Genomic DNA, 10,065 nt, shown 5'->3' on the forward strand with positions numbered 1-10,065 from the left:
TTTTTATAACTTGTATTTAATGAAAATGTTTTCTACCTTATGTATCAAGTCAATATTTTGAAGATATTAGATAACATATTCATAAGCAAGGCCGTAACTAGGCAATCTTATTTTAGTGAGGCAAAATAATTGAGCCGAGCGAAGCGAGGCGAAAATTTTTTTTGAAGGGTATGAAATGAATGGTGCAAAATCCTGCATTCTAGACATTTTTAGAGAGTTTGATAATGTTTTGAATTTGGACACTTTTTATATAAATTTTTCATATTTTAAGACTTTTACTAACACCAAATTTTTAACAACTTTATTTAAATTTATAAACATGTAAGATAATCATCCAAATATCACTGATTTGAGTCTGCTGCCAGAACATAGAACAAACATAGATTCAGTAGAGTTTGCCAAATTTTTCTATGGCCGGTTCAGTCAAATCGTTTCAGAATCATAATTTGGTCTGCTGATATCCTTAGCGCGATGAACATGGAGCATGGCAAGACCGCACAATCCTCTCGCCACTCATGCATGCTCTTTTCCAAGTTTTTAGTCGTTTCAGGGCAGTCTGTGTTTCTAAAGGTAGCACATTATCATCAACACAATGATCAATGTCTTCTTACAATTCCTTCTCCATCAGCAATTCGGTAGCAGCTTTTGTTTGCAAAAGGGAATTAAGCTTTCCTGTAAGCACCATCATACAGTCGCAGTTACAAAATATTAAACTCGCTTTTATGCTGACAAAGAGTAGACAAACTAGGGATAGAATGAGATAACATACATGCACATGATTCTATCTATAGAGTAAGTATATATGATATGGGTACAGGGGAATTGGAATGGAGTTTTTGACGTTTACATGTAGTTCCGTAATTTCAAATTATTTCTGGAAATAGTTGGTGGTATTTTAGTTCAAGAATCTATAAATTTAGGAGTTGAGGGTTGGGGTGTCCGATTCCGAAACCCCGAATATAAAGAAACGAAATTCCGTAGTCCCCGAATAAGTAAAGACAAAATCCGGTGTAAAGGTTCTACCATTCCTCAATAATATCAAATTGGAATATGGGATATTCTTTCAATTTTTTAGGTTAAAGAAACATGGATAAAAACTAATCCATGCATTAATGTTTCATATTATTTATATTTTATTTATCTGTAAGAGAAAAGATTAAAGTTCGTGAAATGGAATACGCAGATAGGACTGCCCCCTTGCGATGTCCAGTACCGTTGATTTGTCAAAAGTTGGTGAAACGGAGAAATGAATACGCAGACAGGACTGCCCCCTTCCGAAGACCAGTACTTGATTTGTCAGTCTACTTATCGTTTTTGGATTATTCTAATGAAGTTATATGCAATACTCAGACTCCTGTTCACAAAAAAAAGCTAGTTTACTAGAATTATTCCTTCTTTACCTTCAGTGTCGCCTTTTCCTTTTTCTGCAAGAGCCTGTTTTTAACTAAAGATCCAGGATGATTATCGTTACTAGGTTAATGTAATCGGAGAAACATCACCCGTTGAGATGCTGAGTTATACCCAGGAAGAATAGTTTAAAAGGAATGATGACAAGTTTATAGCAATTAAGGTTGAGACAGAACAACAAATGACTATTATATTTATATATATGTATAAAAAAAAAAAAATCAGTGTCGAAATTTTAGTGAGGCAATTGCCTCACTTGCCTCAAGGGTAGTTACGGCCTTGATAAGAAATGATACAAGGCATAATTATGTTTCTTTCCTTAATTTTATCTTTTAAACATTTTTTTTTATTTCAGGTTGTTGAAATTACAATGTTAACCTTGTGTTTGGAGTAAGACATGTATATCTGATATTGTTAACATGTTGGTAGGTATTAAAGCTTTTATTTTAATAATTTTAATAGTATTTGACATCAATAAATTTTTTGAAGGTTTGAAATACTATACAATATGATGAAATGCAAGTTTATTTTTTGCTAACTTAATAAAATTGAAAATGTAAATCGGGACTGTGTTGGAGAGATAAAAAAAACCCTTACAAATGGCAAAAAACATAACCATAAGTTTAATTTTGAATACCAATTATTTTCTTGCAGAATTTTGTTTGTTATATGAGAACTTTAAACAATTATTATGATGTACATATTTTTTGAAAGTTGAGAATAACTGACCTTGAACTTTGTTTTACAGGTTAGCATCACAAGTTTCCTTGGGGTTACTTGCTTGGGGAGTTATTAGAGCTGTTTTAAGGTGAGAATTTATTAATCAACAAACAATTTAAATTTATTTATTATACATGTATCTAATTTTAAATGCCCCTAGATATCTATATATCTATCCTAAATATATGTCAATGTAAATGTTGTACCTTTACTTTAGAAGTGTATCTATATTTACTGATTTGTCTCCCTTGCCCTGAACAAGATTAGTCCCGAGACTACAATTAATTCCTCTATCAGTTCTTTATAAGGTTTTGTCGCATTAAAAAAAATTTGCCTATTCATTTTGTCCATTTTATGGTGTGTGTAATGTACAGTTCAAGTCCAAAAATATATGCAATTTTCAGAAAAATTGCATGTTTACATCATACAAATTTGGCCAATACACATCCATACCCCTATAGGCAAGTCAAGAGATGTTCCGAAAAGTGTAAAATACTACTTTTTGCATCGGCCGAATCACTCTTTCCTTATCAAAATCAGTTAAAATAAAACATCCAAAAGTTTATTTCAACTCTCTTTCATTTCCACCCCAGAAAAACTAAGAAATGTATGAGAAAGGGAAGAAAACAAATAAAGAAAAAATACACTATAATTAAAGAGAACTATATTCCTACTTTTTATCATGGAGAAAATTTTGTTTGGATCTCAGTAAGGGTCAATAAAACAACAAATAACAAAATATTCATTAAATTTTACTTTTAAGTGAACTTACCCAGCAGCTTCTGCATTCACTGTGTTAAATATTTCCAATAATTGCTTAGGTATTTGATGTCAAGTCTTATAATTGTAAAGTTAAGAAAATTTATTTTTGTGTTTTGACAGATTTCAGTATTATGAAGTAGCAAAATAAGAAGAGTTTTCACATTCATTGATATGGGTTTTTTTTAAATTGAATTTTATTATATACCCTTAAGATTATTTTGATAAAATAATTGAAACTTAACTTTATTTCTTTTCAGTTGAAAGTGTAACAGTTGCTGCCTTGTATGGTAAAATCCTCAGACAATAATCCTGCAAACTATCGGATGAACTGTTACCATCTCTATTGGAACAATCTGTAGACAGTAGTCTTGTTAGCAGAATTAGTTTTTAACAAATTGTATTTTTATTGCTGTATTGAATTTTAAATTATAGATTTTTTTTTATTTATATTACTTGCATTCAATTATTGTTTTGTGATTGATGAAAAATTAAACTGAAATTATTGTTATTTGAGGGGTCCCAAAGGTATGCCATATGTTTTCTCAAAGTACCCACAAGACGTACATAGGTTTACACATATTTTTAAGTTATGTACATGTAAGCCTTACAAGTGCTTTGTGGAATGAATTTTGTCGGTTACAATCCAAAATAGTAGGATTTTTGATGGCCATAACACTATGAAAAGAGAATATGAAACTAGTCCCCTGTTAAATATTTTAACTACTAAGTTTTTGACCCCAAATAAAAATGTTTGGTCTTGAGTTGGGTTTTACTCCACTGACTGCCTAAGAGGGGACCAGGCCAGCCCAAGTGATTCCCTTTATATCAACAATTTTCTTCCCACAAAAGGGGGGGGACCCTCTAAACTGCCTCTGCAATGAGAAGATTTGTGTTTTCTGTCTGTTTGTCCATCATCATCTCTCATCCACGGCTTATAAACTATTGGTAGGTTTTCATTGAAACTTTCAGATTATCTTCTTTAACTAATGGCAGTGTGTATTTTGTTTTATTATAATGAAATTTTGGGGTTCCAAATTGAAAGAATGGACCTTTTAAATACTTTGTTTTAACTTTTGGAAGCATCTCCTAAAATGAGTTCATCATATGAAGGATATTAAGTTGGTTGCAAATTTTTTTATTATGTTTTTTATCCTGCTTTTAGTTTTGCATGCAGATATTTATTTTCATAATGAGATCTGACATTTTTATGCTTTTAACGCTGTTAAATTCATAAACATTCTATTTCACCCTTCAACTATTGATGCAGTCCTTGGAAGATTGATCAAATTGTTAGATTTGTGGATGCAAGATGAGAATCTGCTCTAACTAAATTTATGTTGATATTAGCTGAACTAACCTATCCTTCAATATGAGTAATAAGATATAAGAAAAGAAAAATCTATTCTTTGATTAGAGAACCTTTAGAAATAGTACACATTGTCGGCAGAGACTGAAGAATATTTTGAAAGTATCAGGAAAGTCCCATTTAATCTTGATAATTGTGGGTTAAAGTTGTAGATGGATGAGCAAACAGATCATACACTGAATCACTATATCACATTCTGGCCTAATGCATAAATCAGACTATACACTAGTTATCTCCCTTCCTGACTCCTGAGTTTTGGGATTAGGTATTTGTTTCTCTGAAACTAAGTAATTCATTATGTTTATTCAATGAATAAAATAATTGTAAGGTTCACACGTCTGTCTAACAAGGTTCATCTGACCTTGACCCTTATTTTCATGGATATTTTAGTCCATAGTTGTTTTTTTTTTTGTTGAGCCTGCGACTTTTGTCACAGAAAGCTCGACATAGGGATAGTGATCCGGTGGCGGGGGCGGTGTTGGCTAACTTCTTAAAAGCTTTATATTTTAGATGGTTGAAGACCTGGATGCTTCATACTTTGTATATAGATGCTCATGTTACGAAGTTTCCGTCAGTCACATGTCCAATGTCCCTTGACTTCATTTTCATGGTTCAGTGACTACTTGAAAAAAAGTTAAGATTTTTTGTAATGTTAAATTCTCTCTTATTATTAGTAATAGGATAACTATATTTGTATGTGCGTACCTTGTAAGGTCCTCATGTCCGTCAGACAGTTTTCACTTGACCTCGACCTCGACCTCATTCATGGATCAGAGAACAAGGATAAGTTTTGGTGGTCAAGTCCATTTCTTATATAGGTCTTGTATATTTGGTATATGGAAGGACTATAAGGTGTACATGTCCAACTGGCAGGTGTCATCTGACCTTGACCTCATTTTCATGGTTCAGTGGTTATAGTTAAGTTTTTGTGTTTTGGTCTGTATTACTTATATTGTATGCAATAGGTCTATATATATCTTAAATGAGATCTCGCGAGAATAGACAATGTGAGTTATCCTGTCATTCTGTTGCTGAACTGTCGGCCTGAACAGAATTGGCCTGTCATTCTGTCCATTTGGGACATTATGTTGAGTGCAGTGGCGGATCCAGAAATTTTCATAAGTGGGGGCCCACTGACTGACCTAAGGGTGCAATCAACAGTTTTTTTCTATGACGTCAACATTTTGAGGGACCATGCATAAGTGACCCTTAGTGGTGGACTGATTAATAAAGATACTTGTATAAAACTAGATATCACTGGAATCAGAATGTTCTCTAGTTTATAATGAAATAAAAATAATGTGTACTTTTAATATATTAAAAATATTCCATCCAATGAACATGGGGGAAAAAAGGTCTAATTTGAACAAAAAAAAACTTGAAACCAGGTCATGTGCACACCCATGAAGACATGATCCATGCACATTTTACATAATCAAAACTGTATGAAATTTGTAGTTTTTTACCTGGCCTTTCAAAAAAATCTTGTTTCAGGGTACGGTTTCCTGCTCCAAAAAGAGCTACAGTGGCTGCAAATAAGTTTTCAATTTTCACTGCCAAAAAAACAGGTTGTTTACAGTGTTGTCTCCCCTCAAAACATGTAAAGTTAATATAATTTTAAAAATTATTTCAATCATTCAACCTGTTTTAATTCAAAGCTAATTAACTAATTTTTACAATCAAATACAAAAAACATGATACTTTTTCACCAATTGAGTAAATAAACAGGGGTTTCCCTCAATGGTTATTTTTAGTCGGGGAATAACCCCTAGTTTTTTTTATACGAAACTGTTTATAGCACCCTAAGAGGGGGCCCGCTCCAGTCACGCCTTCAGTGATTCCCTATATAAACAACCAAATTTTTTCCCAAAAAGGGGGGGGGTCCACCCCCCCCCCCTAAATCCGCCTCTGGAGTGCACTAACTGAGTAAGTTATTTATTTTAATTGTTGGCAATAGATAGGTGCGGCCTAAGAATTGCAACATTTGTGTACCTAGTCGAATAGTTCTAGTTTTTATTACACGCTGTTGTACATGTTAAATGTAGCTACATGTATAAATGTTTTTAAATTTAATTAACAGATAGGTGCGGCCTATTAAGAATTCAATTCTTATTGCAGTACTAGTGTTTTTATTACACGCTGTTGTACATGCGGAATGTAGTCACAGGTGTATTCGATAAAGTTGAACGAAGCAATTTAGGGCATTTATTTTAAAATAATTAAACATTGGAAGAGAAAGTATGTATTGAAATTATCTTTAGACATAGAGATGGCAAGGGCTATGCTCGGTATTTCTGTTTACGGTAAGAGGCATCATGCAAATCAAATAAGTACAATTTATGAAACATTTTCCTCAACCGAAGTGATTGAGGGCAATTGGTAAATGTATACTAAACAAAATAACAACTTCATATCGAAGAGATGGGAGCAAAGGAAGACAAATTGCAGCTTCATGTGAAAGGGTTTCAGAGAAATGGAGACATCCTTCTAGTCCATTGAAGTAGAAGCAAATGTAGATATTATAAAATTTGGCATGAGTGCAAATGAGGACAACTCTTCATCCAAGTCACAATTTGTAAAAGTGCATTTTAAAGACATAATAGCATTTGAACAGATTTTCACGTCCAGCATCGAGTATTACATACAATTTAAGTACAACAGATGTGTGTATATAAAGTTTGCTATGTACCAGACCATGATATACCCGTACTTGTAATTGTTGAGAGGTTGATACATCTGAGAACCTCTCACGGGTTCATGATTATATTTCCGAAATTTGTGTTTCATTGATTTGCCAACAAGTGGTATATTTTATACAACAAACTTATATTTGGTCTGTTAATCCCGGTTATTCTGTAGTACGGTCTCAAGGGGAGCCCGATATCAGATTAGAGCTTTGAATAGCTTAAAGGAACAATATTTTTATAGATTACAAGGCCTTAGTTAGGCATCTTATTTTAGTGAGGCGAAATTTTTTTTTGGAGGGTATGAAATAAATGGTGTAAAATCCTGCATTCTAGGCATTTTAGAGAGTTTGATAATGTTTTGAATTTGGACACTTTTTATATATTTTTTTTTATATTTTAAGACTTTTACTAACACCAAATTTATTTTAAATTTATATATAAGATAATCATCCAAATATCACTGATTTGAGTCTGCTTCCAGGACCGTGATAGAACAAACATCGATTAAGTAGAGTTTGCCAAATTTTTCTATGGCCGGTTCAGTCAACTCGTTTCAGAATCATAATTTGGTCTGTTGATATCCTTATCCCGATGAAAATGACAAACCCGCACAATCTCTCGCCACTCATGCATGCTCTTTTCCAAGTTTTCAGTCGTTTCAGGGCAGTCTGTGTTGCTAAAGGAAGCACATTATCATCAACACAATGATCAATGTCTTCTTCCAATTCCTTCTCCATCAGCAATTTGGTAGCAGCATCGGTAGTAACAGTTTTGTTTGCAAAAGGGAATTAAGCTTTCCTGTAAGGACCATCATACAGTTGCAGTTACAAAATATTAAACTCGCTTTTATGCTGACAAAGAGTAGACAAACTAGGAATAGAATGAGATAAGATAAATGTATATGATTCTATCTATAGAGTATATATGATATGGGTACAGGGGAATTGGAGTGGAGTTTTTGACGTTTACATGTAGGTCCATAATTTCAAATTATTTCTGGAAATAGTTGGTGGTATTTTAGTTCCAGAATCTATAAATTTAGGGGTTAGGGGTATGGGGTGTCCGATTCCGAAACCCCGAATATAAAGAAACGAAATTCCGTAGTCCCGAATAAGTAAATACAAAATCCTGTGTTAAAGGTTCTACCATTCCTCAATAATATCAAATTGGAATATGGGATATTCTTTCAATTTTTAAGGTTAAAGAAGCATGGATAGAAACTAATCTATGCATGTTTCATATTATTTATATGGTATTTATCTGCAAAGAGAAAGATTAAAGTTCGTGAAATGAATACGCAGACAGGACTGCCCTATTGCGATGACTTAATTTGTCAAAAGTTAAGTTAAACGGAGAAATGAATACGCAGACAGAACTGTCCCCTTCCGAATACCAGTACTTGATTTGTCAGTCTACTTATCGTTTTTGGATTGTTCTAATGAAGTTATATACAATACTCAGACTCTGTTCACAAAAACTATTTTACAAGAATTATTCCTTCTTTACCTTCAGTGTCGCTTTTACTTTTCTGCAAGAGCCTGTTTTTAACTAGAGATTCATGATAACTATCATTACTAGGTTAATGTTATCGAGAAACATCACCTGTTGAGATGCTGAGTTATATCCAGGAAGAATAGTTTAAAAGGAATGATGACAAGTTATATAGAAATTAAGGTTGAGACAGAACAAAAAATGACTATTATATTGATATATATGTATAAAAAAATAATCAGTGTCGAAATTTTAGCGAGACAACTGCCTCACTTGCCTCAAGGGTAGCTACGGCCTTGGATTAATCTAGAGAAACGTGTTTATGAGTATGATGGTTTGACAGGAGGAACGGTGAATAGTGTGATGTTGCTGACAGGGAAAGATATACATCTGGAAAATGTCTGAATGCTATTGCATTCCAATCTATAGTTGGTGCATGAAAAGGCAGTGGCGGATTCAGAACTTTCCTAAAGGGGGGCGGGGGGGGGGGGGGGGGGGGGCGATGACTGACCTAAGGGGGGGCCTGCTCCAGTCATGCTTCAGTGATTCCTTACATAATCAACCAATTTTTTCCGACGAAAGGTGGCCGGGCCCCCCAGCCCCCACCCCCCCCCTTAATCCACCTATGTCAAAAGGGAAGTCTTGAAGAAAACATCTAATGTACGCGCAAAAAGTGATCACCGAGTACGGCTGCTTAAATTGGTGGTGGGACTGAGGCAGTTTCATTCTTAACTATAACCATGTGTAACGATATCGCCTCGTCTTTAGGTCCTCCACCATGTCACGATATCGCCTCGTCTTAATAATATTAGTGTTGGGGTTGCGACTAGCTCATGAACAAAAACACATCTTTATACGTTAACGACATTAGAGAGAGTAAAACAAAAAGGCATTTCCGATAATCCCACGAGAGCGCGGTGTGTCAGTGTAAGATCACCCCGATGGCTGGAGGCCAAAGGTTGATCTAACACTGACACACCAAGTCCGAATGGGATAACTATTATACATCCCAGCTGTTTTAGATTAGACGAAAAACCATTTACAATTCATAAAATCTAGTTTAGAACGCCACAAAAACCATTATAATATACTCTATATATTACTATATGATGTATATCCTTTATGACCCCCGAACATGATGAGTAGATATCAAACAATGTCAACTCGCCCCACTGGCCAAACGGGCCCACACTTTATCGCAACTTTATAAAAAAAATCGCCCTACTCTTGTTTAACGACTCGCCCCACTTTTGAAAAAGTGTAAAATCAAATTGAACAATTAGTCTGACAACTCACTCATTAAGGAAAAGGGTTTTAGACCCCACTGAATAAAGGTCTGCAAACTCGCCCCACTTATAAAAATATCTTGCTTCCTTTAAGTATGTTAAATTACTGATAGTACGTATCCAGTCGTCCTGTTGTAGTAGTATATGTCGTGGCTTGATATTTTAAAGGTCTTTAGTTCGAATCCATGTATATACACTGGATTTCTTCTACGTGAATTTTGATAGATAGTCTTTTCCGTATAATTTATCATAAGTTTTATAGTGGATTTGACATCATGTCCTGTTAGAGTCCTCCAGTACGTAAGACTTGTTAAATGCACACGTGATCAAGAAAAAAATACTTCAA

At 34.1% G+C, this 10,065-nt stretch overlaps 1 long non-coding RNA gene across 1 annotated transcript; it reads left to right on the top strand.

Moving 5' to 3' along the window:
* The first annotated feature begins 1,742 nt into the window (after window positions 1-1,742).
* LOC139509526 (uncharacterized) lies at window positions 1,743-3,336 on the top strand. Its single transcript, XR_011661736.1, has 3 exons — window positions 1,743-1,832; window positions 2,156-2,215; window positions 3,147-3,336. It is a non-coding gene; the product is annotated as an uncharacterized lncRNA (long non-coding RNA).
* Window positions 3,337-10,065: the final 6,729 nt, after the last annotated feature.

Source organism: Mytilus edulis, unplaced genomic scaffold (genome assembly GCF_963676685.1).
Source record: "Mytilus edulis unplaced genomic scaffold, xbMytEdul2.2 SCAFFOLD_1384, whole genome shotgun sequence".
Taxonomy (NCBI): domain Eukaryota; kingdom Metazoa; phylum Mollusca; class Bivalvia; order Mytilida; family Mytilidae; genus Mytilus; species Mytilus edulis.